We start from the raw sequence: 14,937 nt of genomic DNA, 5'->3' as shown, positions 1-14,937 counted from the left end.
ATGTATGTAGGTCTGATGCGTATTAGGTATCCCAAGGCATGGACCAGCACTTGAGACGTTCACCAACGGAGACTGTTTAGTATAAGAGTTTTCCGTGCGGTCTTAGCCTTAGACTAATTTACGACCGGGTAAAGTGCCCGACGCGGCTCTGCTAGCCACGTGCACGATGTCACTTCCAAATTGCTGGAAGAGCAAGACGGTTGTTCCTCTTATCGGGCCCTATGTCCCCCGTAGGACATTGGGGTACGCCCAGTTAGGGTGGGAACACACGATTGCTGCTTAATAATTAGGCAACGCCTACGATAGTTCTGGTTTAAAATGCGTGTGTTTTTTCCTCGAAGAGTCAGTCAGTCAGTTTTCCGTGTGGTTTTCGTACGTTCTTTACTTTCATCTCCGTGGCCTGAAAACAAAAGTGTCTCACGCTGCTACTCGGTAGTCTACGTCGCGCCACGGTGTGTTAAAGAACAATTTTTTTATCTTTAAGACATTAAGCTTCAGCCCCAAGCAATGTCAGGTAAAGATAAAACAACGTTCAAGAGAAAATTCATTTCTTTAGAAGTAAAGATTCAAATCTTGGATCGTCTATCGAAAGGAGAAAAAGCATCCCACATTGGGAAAAACCTTAATTTGAACGAAGCAACAATTAGAACAATCAAGAAAAATGAAAAAGAAATCAGAAGTGCAGTTGCCGCAGGATCTTCGACATCCGCAAAACGTTCAGCCCGCCCCAGACCAGCAATAATTGAGAAAATGGAAAAGGCCCTCAGCATTTGGATTGACGATTGCTGTCAAAAAAAAATTCCATTAGATGGCAATATTATAAAACAAAAAGGATTAAAAATTTACAACCATCTCAAACAACAAGGAGAATCCTCTGTCAATCCAGATTTTGTGGCGAGTAAAGGTTGGTTCGAGAAATTCAAAAAGCGTTTTGCGATTCATAGCATAAGAATCCAAGGAGAGTCTGCGTCGGCTGATCATGAAGCTGCTAGGACGTATCCAGAAAAAATTCAAAACATTATAGCCGAGCAAGGATACACAGCAGATCAAGTTTTCAATGCCGACGAAACTGGGCTTTGGTGGAAAAAAATGCCCAGTAAAACTTTCATATCGAAGACAGAAAAAACTGCACCCGGATTTAAGGTGTCCAAAGATCGTTTAACGCTCCTTTTGTGCAGTAATGCATCGGGGGACTTCATGACAAAACCGATGCTAGTGTACAGATCTTTGAATCCTCGTGCACTAAAAAACGTGAATAAAAACACCTTGCCGGTATACTGGACAGCAAATTCGAGAGCTTGGGTAACAGGACATTTATTTAGAGATTGGTTTTTGAATTGTTTTGTGCCAAGCGTTGAGCGGTATTTAAAGCGAAAAAATTTGAGCTGCAAGGCGCTGTTGCTATTAGATAATGCTCCATGCCACCCACAAGATTTAACACATCCCAACATCAAAATAATGTTCTTACCACCGAACACTACTTCGTTGCTCCAACCACTGGATCAAGGTATTATTTACACCTTTAAAACATATTACATAAGAAGATCGTTACAGTGGATTTTAGACGCAACCGATTCGCAATCAATTAGCGTAATGGAAGCATGGAAGAAATTTTCCATCAAGCACTGCATCGATATCATATCTTTGTCACTGAATGAAATAAAAACATCAACATTAAATGCGTGTTGGAAGAAGATATGGCCCTCTGCAATTGAAACGGAAAACATACGTGAAACATTAGAAAATGAAATTGGTGCGATATTAGAAGTCGCTAAATCAATCGGAGGCGAAGGTTTTGTGGATATGGCTTCCAAAGACATTGAAGATTTATTAGTGGAAGAAGAAGTTGACGAAGCGGAATTAATCGAAATGGCATCCCTAGATGCAAATCAAATCGATTTTGAGGACGTTAGCTCTGACGAAGATTGTGCAGTCAAGAATTTAACATTAAAAAAATTACAAGAAGGCCTATGCTTAGCGGAAAATCTGGAATCATTTTTCTTGAATGAAGACCCTTCGACGGAAAGAAGTCGAAAATTCAAAAGGGAGCTGCAAAACTGTTTAGCTCCATACCGGGAAATTTACAATGATCTAATAAGAACCAGCAAGCAAAGTTCCATTACAGATTTTTTTAAGAGGGGAAAACATACAAAAACTTTAAATAACGAAAAAAGTTCAGAAAGTGAAGGCGATGTCGTTCCACCGAAAAAACGTTCTCGGTTGATTATACTGAGCAGTGACGACGAGTAAATTCATTAAATTATGGTTGCGTTAGATTAAAATATTTTTTTTATACTTTGTGTTGTACATACATTTATATTTTTAATAAAAATTACATTGTTTATGTCGAATTAAGAAAAATATTTGTTTTTAATAAGTTTTTGGAACGTAACCCCCCCTTTTTGCACTAGCTCTGGGTCTCATGCAACACGGTTTCACACAACACGGCATTTTCTAGGAACCTAACTACCGTGTTATAGGAGGGTTGCCTGTATTTATTTTTATATTAAAATTTTTTCAAGCATCTTTAAATTCACAAATTTCATTCTACATGAATAGCTTTTATAAGGAAAATTCAAAGGCAATTTATTTTTGAATTGCGCAATTATATATTTGTGCATAACAATATTTGTGGCAAGAACAAAAGCATTATGCATAAGACTGTCACGTGTAACGCTTTTCTGCATCATAATTCAGTCGATATTTTAAATGTACCTGACATATTTATAAATAATACACTTTTGTACATCAGAATCATGTTACATTACATTTCTCTTGCAAATAATTTTTTCTTTTCTTAAAATTCATTGCAAAACATTATACATACTTATATGTGTCTGTAGATAAATTAATGAGACTGATTCAATCGATTGAAATTATTGTGCTGCTTAATTAAATTATTAATTAAACGTGTGTTAGTTTGTTTTGATGTTATATTTTTGCTGCATAGGAAAAGTTCGAAGCAGAGTGTAGAAATTTTCTTTGCCATCTAGAGGTACTTGTGTGTTACATGAGTTGACAAAAATAAAAAATGGCATTGATATTATTTTACAGGATGCCTGGAATATGCAACAGGTTTAAAGTATAATAAAATGAACACATTTTATATTTAAGAAAAATTATATTGTTGTGTTAAAAATGAAATCCTCTAGTCCATTAACTGTCATGATGGTGTTATACGTAACAAGGTTCAAATACATTTATTGTACAGTAACTGTTAGAATGTGTGGCCTTGTTTTCTGTATAGCTTCTAGACGAATGCGAATTATAGAAATTATTAAGTAGTTACGCATAAATGCAATTTGCTTCTGACTAATGTATATTGAAAGATCATGTACGTAAAGGTTTGTTGAATCAAGAATATTCATATATTATAAAATGCCTATATAAATATCTATCTTAATATAGTGTTCTATTTCAAAAAATTTCCAACATTTTAAAATATTTCTAGACATAAATGTTACATTTACATTGAAAGAGGGAGGAAAAATTTATATCTTATTAGAATAAAAATATAAAATTTAATTTCTGCTGTTTAAAAAAATTACAACATTTTAAGAAGGAAACTGCATATATCTGAAGTATATATATATATTGTTTACAACACACTGAATGGGACTAGTCTAAAAAATATATGTGATTTTCAAATTGGTGCAATCACAATTCACAAATATTACAATTTTTTTATCAAACAATGCACTTGCCATTGTTTATTGTTTAATTTTTTATATTATAAAATTAGTTTCAATTTTTTTACTCTAAAAGTGCTTAAAATTTAGTGATACTTTGCAGTCAGATCGCTTAAAAATTTTGTTATTCCCTCCATTCTCCTATTGATTATAGTAAAAATGTGGATGTGTTGATAAAAATATAGGACATTGGTACAGGATTAATTTTGCATATATAAATAATGAAAAGAATTGTATATATTTACCCAGTTATAATATATATTCAGCATTTTCCAAATCAAATATGAGTCTTGAAGTTATAAGATTATTGCAAGGTCATTGATATCTGATTTATATAGATTAGTTGAAAAGTACTGAAAAACATGCACTCAATCTCCGACTGATGTTCAGTTTTCTTATTTCAATATTTATTGTTAGATGTTACATGTATAAATTCTGTGGTTCTATTTATGTATAAAAGCTTTGTATTTTAACCAAAATAAAATAATGAGTACAATACTGATCAAAGATGAATGTAAAACTAAATAATGTTGACTGAATGTAACGAAAAACAAGTATAAATCTTGTAGTTTTACAAATGTTTTTAAATTATTGTTTGAACAGATTAAGAAACAATAGTTTACTGGACATACATGTATATGAATTTTTCTTATTATTAAAAGAGTAAAATTTATCTTGTGAAAATATTCTATATTTTTATTAACATAACATCTTGTGTTATAAGGAAGTATTCGCGCATAATAATTAGACAGAAATATAATTTGGTATTGTATTTTTATTATAATACATACCCAGACAACACGAGATAAGATGGTGACGATACCATACCGGCACTGTAGCAACACTTCCGAGGATTGTCAGCAGATCCGTAGTCATCTGCGTCCGTATTTGTTAGCTAAAATGCCGGCACGCAGTGGCAGCACGTTCTAGTCACCCGCGTAGCACGCGTGCGAATGACACTGCGCCAGCACCAGCGTGACACGCGTGTCATCGTTCCATTCAGAAATTTTTTCTGCATTGGCGTAGGCGTCACATTTATTAATGGGGAACCACCTGTTGTTCCGTACAAATTAAATACGTCAGAGTTTAGATATCCGCATACGAGTACTGACAGACGTTTTGGTAGTTGTTTGCCAACATTTATAGTTACTGAGAGAGCCATATATATTTTTTCAATTCGTCAGGAAAATTCATGCCAATAGAGAGTATTAAATACGATGGCAGCATATTGTTTAAGGAAATGTAATAAATGATACATTTACTTATAAAATGTTGAACTAATTAAGTTACGTTTACTTTACTAGCGTATCACAATTTTCAGGTGAAAATATTGAACGTAATTATTTGTTTTCCTTTGGTACATATATTCTTGTGGTAAATGGTTTTATCATTTATAAGGATTATTAAATATAAAATATACCTTTGTTACATGAATTTTTAACGATGAGTTGAAAAAAATATTTATAAAATAAATGTATGTATTTTAACGATAAAGTAATTAACGACTTTTATGAAAAAATCGCTGTATTAAGTTATAGTTTATAGAAAATAATAAAAAGAAGTTTTTATATCTTTCTTTCGTGTCAGTGTATCTATTTTCGAATCGAAATAAATAAATTGCTTAGTTTAGTCATTTTTAATATTCGTTTATAATTTTTATGCAAACAGCTTCTTCATTGGTATATATTAGCCCACGCCACTGCCACGCGTGTCACTATGGTGAGCTGATAGTGTCATTGGCACGCCGTGTCGCCCTTGTGCTATATCGCCGTGCTTTGATAGTGCCGTGACACGCAGTGTCGCTCCAGTGCTAGCCCTGTGCTGTTACGAGAACTGAGAGGCAGCACCGTGCTAGCACAGTGCTTAGAGTTCCACCCGGTGCCATTGGCGCTACAATCGCTGGTTGTCTGGGTATATGAGTGGAAGTATTTTATTTAATGTTTATTATTTATAGCTAATAATGTTATTTACTCTTTATGTATATATACCCAGACAACACAGTGTTAACACAGTGCCGACACTGTTGCCGTCGCGGACGAGCGTCAGTAAGCACATCCGTAGCCATCTGTGCCTGCATACGTTTGTGGAAGTGTCGACACCAGCGTGACACGATCACGGCACCAAATCGTGTCACGTTGATGCTACTATAGTACTGACGGCACGTAGTTGTTGCGATGATCTCGTCCCAGTTCCGGCACACTGATGTTGCGATGATGTCGTGACGTGACACACGTGTTGTCGGTGCTACAGGTCTACGATATGCTGCGGCAGCAGCGGCGTCCACATTGCCGTGTGAGATAGCGCACTGTGCTGTCTGAGTATGTATTTTTTCATATTTTTATCATTATTAAATAATATAATTACTAATGATAATTTCGTTATTATGTGTTACTTTCTTTGCAACACCAAAATGATTCAGTTTATAGCTAGTATATCGTTAATAACAAAAAGAGAAAAATGTTGATATGCACTTAGAAATTTCCTGTTAAGAAAGGAAATAGAATATTTAACAATTTTCATGCAATTAACTAAAGTTTAAAACAATGCATTGTACAGTATTTCATAAGTAACCAAAAAATAGTATTATTTTAAACTGTTGTATTTGTACAAAGATAACAATAACTTGTATCACTTTAGTGATTGATTTCGTAATGATAGAAAATATGTGTTTCAACAATTCGTTTTCACTTTTCACTTTTCGTTTTTATTGAATTTACGTACAATTATTGAAAATTTTATTTATTTTGTACGGTCTAACAAATTATTTTTTTTCTTCCTACTTATCTTATCTACTCTATCATTTCGCGTCAATTAGGAAATTTATGTAACCAAGTACATACATATGTATATAATAACTAAACATTATTTATTTATATAATATATTATCGGTTAACAGTTCATCCTTTGATTGAATTTTAATAATCTGCTCGAGCACATATCAGAAGAGTGTCTACATATTAGAAGAATTCTTATTTTTATGCAATGGCATACAAGAATGTGAAAATAAATATAATAGATATGTTACGATGTTATATTAGATGCAGCTAAAAGTTATTTAAAATTAATTACAGTGATTTCATTTATTACAATTCCAGACAACATAGCGAATCGCACGACCCTTTGAAAAAGCACCGTGCTAGCACTGTGTTATTCCCAGCTTCCACAATCTCTCAACAACACAACTTTGTCACAGTAAGAGCACTGTGATATCACTTGCGCCGTGTGACATCACTTTTGTAGCCATCTACGTCCGTATTCGACTATGGGTGTGATGGCACGCAGTAACAGTACGTTCTGGAGCACCAGCATATCACGCGATGCAGCACCATAGTACCATTAGCGTATGTTACGCGTGTTATATGTTTATTCATAAATTTTGTTAGTAGTGGCATAGAACGACATTTTTTTATATAAATTATAAATGATTATTAAAAATAACAAAACTAAATAGTTTATTTATTTTGATTCTAAAATAGATTAACATGAAAATATAACACTACTTGTTTTTATTATTTTTTAGAAACTAATTCGATATGGTGATTTTTCTCTATAGTAAATACGGTATTTTTCTTTATAGTAACGGCATAGTCTTAGCACTGGGACGATACTTGTGTCACGATACATATAGCATCGCGATATGGTACAGGAGCAACATCGTCGTGGTAATAATACTATCAGCTTAGCATAGTAGCACGCGCGGCAGTGATCTAGGCTGACATTTACTAATGGGGAAGCTGTTTCTATAAAAATTATAATTGAATACTAAAAATAATTAAACTAAGCAGTTTATTTATATTGATTCTAAAATAGATACACTGACACGAAACAAAAATATAAGAACGAGTCCTTATTATTTTTTATAAACTAACTACGTACGACGATTTTTTTCACAAAGATGTTAATTACTGTATAGTAAAAATATATTTTTTTCTACTTGTCATTAAAAATTCATGCACGTATTTCGACATTCACAGTTTCCCGAAGGCATACAATTACCTACCCGTTTCAATATATACTTCTCGATCTGTCCTTAACATCCCCGCGTTTAAGGCAGGACCTGTTAGGTAGCCTTACTGATGAGTCCACTAGCAGGCCCAGGACGAAATGTTCTTCCCTCTTTTTTCCTTCCATCTCTCCTCTTTCATTCGCAGCAAAACCGAAGCAACGCGCTTCACTCTACTGTATGAATTTTTATGACGAGTTGAAAAAGATATATATGCCTCTCTCAGTAACTATAAATGTTGGCAACCAACCACCAAAACGTCTGTCAGTACTCGTGTTGACATCTGACTTCTCTGACGGTTTCAATTTGTATGGAAATATAGGTTCTCTGTACTCACTGCTTATAAGATTCATGAATGGAACGTAGAAATGCGTGTTAGGCTAGTGCTATTATGGTGGTGGCAAGGGAGGTAATGTTGTCAACATTAATGGCAACTACAACAGTACTTGACTTGTTGTCCTACTTTGACAGGGATAGTTCCTGTTTTAATATTTCTGTTTGGGAAAAAAGCTGATTTCTGTTTTTTCATAGAATTCAGAAAATTATTACATTATATTGAAAGTTGTAAACTAGCTTCAGTAGAGATTCATAAAGGTGTAATTTTGTTTTTGAATTTGTTAAGATTAATTTTGATAGAGTTTCCTTAATTAGGTTCCTGAATTTGTGTCCATTTTTTATTTGAAAGTTTTAATGTTATTCGAAGAATATGTGATTAGTGTTCTGCGATTAAGGCTAGATGCTAATTTTTTAAAGTTGCCTATGTTTTATTTTCAAGGATTTTCTTAATGGTAGCTATTTGTTTTTATAATTATTTCAGTTGTAGAAAGTGGGGTTGTGTTTCCACTTTCTAAATGTTGTTCTCCTCAGTCTAATACGTTTCTCGCATTCCACATCCCATATTTTAACAGAATTTCTATCCAAATCGTTAGGCATTGTAATTATTGAAGAAGTACAACTTCCAATTGCGTGTATCATAAATCTCTATATTTGTCCACATGTTATAATTTTCCATGAGTGTTGTATACTGTGAGTCGATCAGAGCTTGATATTGCGGCGAATCAGACATTCTTCGGTCTTTTAAAATAAACGACTAATAACTGTTTAGAATGCTTTAATCAATTATTAATACACAACTATTGTAGGAATTGGTAATATGTCTACATTTTGACAGTTCTTACTACCAACTGACAGTTTCTTGTTATCGGTCGCCTGGTAAATCACGATCGATAACTGTTTGTTCAACAATGCCAATTGGCCATGCTTCTACATTCTTGGTGCCTACAACAATATGTTGGCCAGATGATTTTTTTTATGCTAATCTATTGCTGATCTTCCCATAGAGGAATTTTTCTATGTCTTAGAGATTTGATTTGCAATGTGGTGCGATGTAATGCACAGTATACCTATTTGATAATTGTGTGATTTTCAAATTTTTCTTCTTAAAGCTTCTGCACTTCTACAGAGTAATTGTAGTATTTGCCTAGCTTGATGTTCTGTTGTGGGGCAGGGGGATCCTATTGAAATTTTGTTATTCTTTTTTGTGGGTGCTATAACTTAAATCTTGATAACTTAAGTTTATCATAATATAATTGAAAGGTATTGAAGCAAATGTACTTATCTATTGTATTAGGGTTGGTCTAGCTGAGAATAAAGTTCAAGTGGCTGAAACTTCTGTCTTTGCTTGATGTCTATTGCATAACTGAAATTTCTCTTTTTGATCTCTAATTATAATACATGAATTATTATTGGATTATAAAATATTTTTAAACTGCAATTTGATATCTGTTAAGTAGTTTATTGTGTTGCATTGTTTTTGTCACTTTGCCTTGTGCAGTGACTTTATTTGGGCTGCTTTTACTATATATTGGAACCTGGGCTATTTCATGCTGTGATAATGGAGATTTGGGATCTAGAATCTCCTTCCACCTTTTTAAGTTCAGGGATTTTATATATCCATACGTTTTTTAGCATTGGCAATTGCTCCTATATTATTAAAATTCTGGATTGTGGGTGAAGGAATCTGTTTTTTTTTGTACATGTTTGTAGATGTTCTCCATCTTTGAGACCTCTCTTTGAGCTTGGTGTATGAGGTAGATTAACATTATTACACAGTTTGTAGGTCTGAAATTGTAAGTTGAATTTGTAAAATATGCATTCACTGTTAAATGTTTAATGCTCAAGTTTGCAGTAGAAGCTCTGTATTAGAGTTGTTACAGTTCTCTGCAGGGCTAGACGCAGACATATATTGTGTACTTGAAAACACTGTGACAATTGAATATTGCATGCCTATATGTTAGGCAATGTTTGCAGCATTTGGTTCTTCCACTGGCTCCAATTTTATGTTGATTATACATGTATTGTTATATACGTATTGCAGTATTGTGTTTCTCTCAAATGCTAATACTATATTGTCACTAGGTACAGATTCTTTATTTCTTTTCTTTGGTTTAAACTGTAGTTTAATTAGTTTTTTAGCATTAATTATTAATTAATTATGTGGCAGACAAATTCAGTGTATTGTATGAAGAGACTTGGACTTTGTAGTTGCATGAAAAGTTTTTAACAATGTCCAGTCTTTTGACTTTGTGGTATTGACATAAGTTTGCAACTTAGTATTTTAATATAAAAATATCTTGGATAACATCATATCTTTGACTGTCTCTTGTCTTGTGGATTTAGTTGATAGAGACATTGAATTCAAATGAAAACATTTGATTAACGGGATCTTTTAGTTTCTTTTGATCTGGTAATGGAAGTCTACTAAGTAGTAGCCATCTTTGCGATCTTCCTGCTGCAATTGCATTCTTCAATTTACCTCTGGATTGAAGAATGTGTCTTAATGCTTGATTGCCTGTCACTAATTGGAATTTTCTGCTATACAGGAATTTATTGAACTTCTTAATTGCAAAAATGATAGCTGTACCTTCCCTCTCAATCTGAGCATAATTCTTCTGAGCTTGGCTGACGGTTTTAGAAGCAAATGCAATTGGTCTTTCTTTACTTTCTTCATCCATATGTGCCAATATGGTGCCATCATTTACAGGTGAAGCATTACAAGTGAACCTGAGTGGATAGGTCAAACTCTAGAGTTCTTGAATGTTACCATAGGTTTTTTTGTCGTAATACATAGATATTACAGTTAGATTGAATGGATCCTTAATACCAGCCAACAACATACAGTCAACAAAAGTTAAGAATTTATTAATAACCGGAAACGGAAATAGTAAGAGGTGAAAACAGTAACAGATAATAATTGGTTGATACATTTATGAGAGGGCGATGGACAATGTCAAGAGAGAGGGATTTTTAAATATAGAATGTTGTAAAAATTATATGTACATCTATTTCTTTCTGACTCCAATACCATTCTTCACTGTTAGAGTGTCTTCCTTCCTTGTTCAACATAAAGCTTAGAAACTCTACTTTGGTTGCTTTGAATGACTATTTAGAGATATTCAATCTGACATTGTGTTCTTGGAATTTCTTCAGAACTTTATCTACTGCTAATTTCAATTCATAATCAAAATCAACACACATCAAAAAATTATCTAAATAGATGAAAATCTTCTTTTGTCCAAAAAGTATTTTCTCAATGGTTGCCTGAAATATGACAGATATACACGACAATCTAAACATCAAGACATTTATCTTAAATAATCCTAAGCAATTACTCCAAGTTAGGATTGACTCTTGTCCTTTCTTGATGCGTATGTTTGTGTACTGAAGCTAAGTCTAACACATAGAAGAATAGTTCATTAATCAGTGTAGGTTAACTACTAATTGTAGGTTAACCACAATACTATAGTTTTCACAAATTTTTAAGTATCCATTAGCTTTGAGTATTATCATTGTGGAAGGGGCCTATTCATTTTCAAGCACATGACGTAGTATACCATAGCTCTCCATTTCTCGTAGTTTTTTAGTATATACCTTCTACCATGAGGCTATGAGAGGACCACAATGAGGGATGAGCTTATATTTCATATTAGGTTTGAAGTGAATTTCTCCCTGATATCTTTTAATATTACTTTTGGAGCTGTAGAAGACTGAAGAATACTTCTCGGTCGAACTTTCTTTATTTAAAAGGAAACTGCATCTCCTCTTGGTAGAAATGATCATCAATTGCGCTACATACCAATTAAAATTTGTCAAGCTAATATCCAAATAAGCCCAGTCTCTTGCCTTTGACTACTACTGTACTCACTATTTTTGCTTGTTATGATCATCATAATCTTGCACTGTGGTTGTAAATTGCATTGGTATATGAGTCAAGTATTGTCAGTAGAAATCTTTGTTTATTGTAGTTTAATCATCTGCTGTGTTTATTTGCATTGTTATTGGCTTATTTTCTATTAATATGGTTACGTGAACTCTTTTAGAATTAGCATTGCCAATTATTTTATTGGTGGTAAATAGATGCAATTGATTTACTATTGATAGTGTCTCCTGCTTTTTAGTGTGCATCTCTGCAATTTGCTTGGGTTGTTGCCTCTTACAAACTTTAGCACAATGTCATACCATCACATTTGCTGTATTTGGTATTCTTGTGCAGGCGATCATTGCACCAATGAAATTTTCCACATCCAAAGCAAGGTTTTATATGATTATTAGGATTGAGCTTGAATTTCCCTTTTCATCCTTATTCTTGAATGATTTTTTCTTCTTTTATTTTTTATTTCCTGAATATACTGCGTTGATTGATGGCCGATTGAGTACTCAAACTCCCCTCTGGTTTGATGAACTTCTGGGTTACCTGGTGTTATGGTTACCTGGTATGCTACTACGGCAACTTCTGACAATTTCTCATCCATTTTAGTCAACAACTTCTACACCAAGGAATCATTCGGTTCATCCATGAATTATCTGATAAATTGATGATGAAGTTTATAAGTAGTGTCAAACTGCAGGTGATATCAAAGCTATTTATTTTATAAACTATAACTAAGCTAACCTAAAAATATATCTCCACGCTATTTTCTACTATGCCTAAACCTACTTACTACTCACTGCGGTTTCTTACTTCACACTCTATGCTACGTCGTTTCTCAAACCATTCCCAATCACTCTCATTCTCATTCTCTGTGTCTCCCTCTCACTCATTCATATGCTAAAAACTAGTGAAAAGGGTTTTGAACAAAAGCAGATCAATAGGCCTGCATCGTGTTACTTAAACGATGCCTTGGCTACAACTCTGTTGCCGAGTGTTGCCATAAATCTCCTCCTTAGTGACCAAGGATTTAGGCTTGAAACCCAGCACATGGTTTCATAGCTAAAGCTTGAAGCTTTAATGCAAAGTCATCGTAGGATTCAATTCCGCTCTTTGATGTGGATATTCTTCTCAGAATCGAAATGTGTAGTATAAAGAGTTCTATAGATACAGATGAGGCAAGCTGCTTCAGTATAGTGAATTTTGGGGGACCCATTATTCCAATAAAGTGTGCTTTTCATGCTACGTCCTTTTTTAATGATAAAACAGTAGTTTTATCTTTTGAAGTGGTCCCTTATATTTATCTTCTGATTTGAAATCAAAAGCGTATATCATCATTTATAGCTTTTTCTGGTGTGCAGAGGCGTCGAATCTTGAGGAATTCCATCTTTTGAATTTGAATTCTTGTAACCTTATCACCAATTTGTGATATTAATATTTGGATAGTAATATTCGTAATTTTGATTTCTTGTAACTTTGTTCTGAATACGTTTTCTTATTTTCTTGGTTTGATTGGATAATAAAGACTCCAAATTATGACAAGTACAAAAACTGATACACTTTAATGATACTAACTTTTGTAAGGATACCGGTTATGACCACAGTGAAGGCAGTCGGTGCCTTTTATGTTGTCTTTTTGTACGAGAGTTCTATAAACCATTGAATGAGAATTTCTATAGGACAAGTCATTTAATTGTACCACTTAAATTTACTTATAAATTATTTGTTGTATAAATAAACATTTCTAAAGTTAATTGGTACCAAATAAGTATATTTAATTTTCCTACATCTTAAGAATCAGAGTGTACTATTTTAAAAAAGATAGAAATCATTTAGTTCTGTGTTGTACAGTTTTGAAGATACTTTGGAGAAGTCCAATGTAATTCAATTCAATGTCTAGAAATAGACACAAAACTATAAGATGAACAGTAATAAGACCCATCTTCCATAATTAATAATATATTAAAAAGAAAAAGATTATGTACAAGAGAAAAGCGTAACTTTAAAGTAAACATATTTTTTTTTAATCTTTCACTGTTCGTTTCTCGTACATCCAAATATTCAAATAAATGCTTAAATATATTTAATTACTTCTGTACCAAAATTATTCTTTACTAACGTTCTGTTGGATGCTAACTCACTATTTTGTGAACCTTTGTTATTATCACTATCCTATGTAAATACTGATTCACCGCAAACAGTTATATATTCTACTATTACTGGTACCTTGTACGACTTCGAAACTATGTTTCATTCCTGACTACTTTCTCTAACCTATGAAACTATCCCTTCCCAAGCTTCTTATAAAATTCCTTTAAATACCAAGCTCCAAAAGCAAAGGTAACTGTTTCATATTCATAGTTCAGAACGCAACGCTTCACGTTAGACACACCACGTACTTTGCGAATAAAACCTCTCTTTGGACTTTAAAAAGTGTTGTACTCGATTTCTTCGGATTCATTCAATCCGGGACCCAATAGTTTAATGTAATCTTATCTATTGAGATTATTTAAATAATATGTATCTTTAATCATTTTTCGTCACAAAATAGTAGTGTTGAATAAATAGCGCATATTTTAAGTCTCGAAATGATACTGTTATGAGAATAAAGCATAGCTATATCTACTGGAAAGACTATATATACCCAACAACTCTCTCTTTACCCGATATTGAAATAACACGCTTAACCAATAAGAACAAATACACTTTTTTTACACGAATTTTTTATTCTAGCATGAATCCAAAAAAAATGTTTTTTAATTCTAATTTTGACAGGGTCTTACAGAAACTTATGTATACAGCAACAAAATCTCATTGGGGAATACCGTGATCAGGAGTCTGTTGGTTTGTGCCCACATATGTGTTAGTGAGTCGGTCTACTGCAGGGAATACCCAAATTTTATTATCACTTTTTTCTTGTCTCGTTCTACTTCAACTTGAACACAGTATTTCGTTATTCAATAATTTTGTAATTTTATTAAAATTCTTCATTTGAATCAAACCCCACAGTTGCACTAAAATGTATTATTTTACATGAT

At 33.2% G+C, this 14,937-nt stretch overlaps 2 protein-coding genes across 6 annotated transcripts in view; one reads left to right on the top strand and one right to left on the bottom strand.

Moving 5' to 3' along the window:
- Nucleotides 1-14,937, bottom strand: part of LOC143430111 (mitochondrial import inner membrane translocase subunit Tim21) — a 391,485-nt gene that overhangs the window by 230,290 nt on the left and 146,258 nt on the right. Inside the window, exon 1 of one of the 2 annotated variants that reach the window (XM_076906114.1) lies at nucleotides 2,828-2,837. The exons of the other annotated variant lie outside the window; for it this stretch is intronic. The gene's annotated coding sequence lies outside the window, so the exon portion shown is untranslated. Of the gene's footprint in view, nucleotides 1-2,827; nucleotides 2,838-14,937 lie in introns of those variants that run through there. 2 annotated transcript variants of the gene reach the window in all.
- The window catches only part of LOC143430107 (solute carrier family 35 member F3), a 124,118-nt gene that overhangs the window by 89,084 nt on the left and 20,097 nt on the right, over nucleotides 1-14,937 (top strand). The gene's annotated exons all lie outside the window — the stretch shown is intronic.

The sequence above is a fragment of the Xylocopa sonorina genome, chromosome 13, assembly GCF_050948175.1.
Source record: "Xylocopa sonorina isolate GNS202 chromosome 13, iyXylSono1_principal, whole genome shotgun sequence".
NCBI lineage: Eukaryota > Metazoa > Arthropoda > Insecta > Hymenoptera > Apidae > Xylocopa > Xylocopa sonorina.
Note: the sequence above shows the minus strand (reverse complement) of the source record. Positions and strands in the feature narration are given on the sequence as shown.